This window comes from Pantherophis guttatus, chromosome 1 (genome assembly GCF_059756535.1).
Source record: "Pantherophis guttatus breed Tessera chromosome 1, ASM5975653v1, whole genome shotgun sequence".
In the NCBI taxonomy this organism is placed as follows: domain Eukaryota; kingdom Metazoa; phylum Chordata; class Lepidosauria; order Squamata; family Colubridae; genus Pantherophis; species Pantherophis guttatus.
The window spans coordinates 58,129,939-58,131,233 of NC_142063.1; the positions used below are offsets into that span (position 1 = coordinate 58,129,939).

General features: G+C 36.2%; 1 protein-coding gene across 8 annotated transcripts in view; it reads right to left on the reverse strand.

The window, feature by feature from the left end:
* Positions 1–1,295, reverse strand: part of PRORP (protein only RNase P catalytic subunit) — a 40,078-nt gene that overhangs the window by 38,207 nt on the left and 576 nt on the right. The window lies entirely within an intron of this gene.

The following is a 1,295-nucleotide window of genomic DNA, read 5'->3' on the forward strand; positions in this document are numbered from 1 at the left end:
TCTTCCAGAGGCAAAGTAACTCTGTAACTAGCCCTAAAATTGAGACCTGCAGGGCTGCTATGGATCAAGAATCTGATTTTGCTTTTAGAATCTATCACTTGAACAGATATACTCAACAACATAAGGCCTCCCAGCAAAGGTTGAAAAGAAACAATCCAGGAAGTTGTATTTTTTTTTTTTAAATTTGATTTATATGCCGCCCTTCTCCGAAGACTCAGGGCGGCTTACAATGTGCTCAGCTCAGTATTGTCTGTTCCAACTACCTTTTTTCTTTTAAATTTGCATTAGAGTATCTTTATTGTAGTCAGAGACCAGTATTATTATGTATTGTCTTTTAACTACAATAAAGACACTCATTTATTAACTCAATAGTTTAAAATAAATCATATACATACACATACACATACACATACATATGACATAGCAGAATTTAACTAACTTAGGGTAACGGAGTCATGGATAACTGAGAGTAAAATAAGTAAAATTAATCAGAATGAATAGGGATTATCCACCCTGTGGGCCAGTATAAAATGGGCAATGCTGTATAACAACTATTTATATAATGTATATAAATGCATAATAAAATACATTTTAATAGCCTGTTCACCACATGAGTTTTAATAGCCTGTTCACCACATGAGCAAAACCTTAATCTAAATTGGATGCCTTTATAACTCCCTTCTAAGACTGCAAGGCATCAAAGAATGCCCTTCTAAATGAAAGGACTGTCATGTGATTTAGGTATTTAGATGGTCAGGGGAATATCCTTGGAAAGAGACCCTAGATGTAATGGGACATTCATATTTTTAATCTGCTGCCGGGAGGGCCACACAGGATGAACTTTGGTTGCTTATCAGAAAAGGTAAGCCAGATTTGGCCATCATGCCTCAAAATTAAACTGATCCTCCTTTCCATTGTTTTTTTGTTTTGTTTTAGCAAAGACGTTTCTTTCTTCTGCAACTGTTACTTTGATAACTATAATCGAGGGGCCTGGGTGGCTAAACTGCTCAGCTATTGCTTTACTTGTTTCGAGTCTTCATCTCAAAAATCTGAAGAACACAACAGTTAAATGATGATGTACCTGTAATCTCCCTTTCCTTTCTCTCCTCCCCTCAACCCTACAGATTTGAGTTCACTCCAACGCTTCTGACTCAATTAGCTGGATCTCGCTAAAGCTTATGCATTATAATCATATTAATGTTAAAGGATGCTAGATAGATCGGATTTCCGGCTAGCACAGAATAAACTTGGCTCTCTCCCTACAATGTCCCTTCTTAAATAAATAAATAATCTAC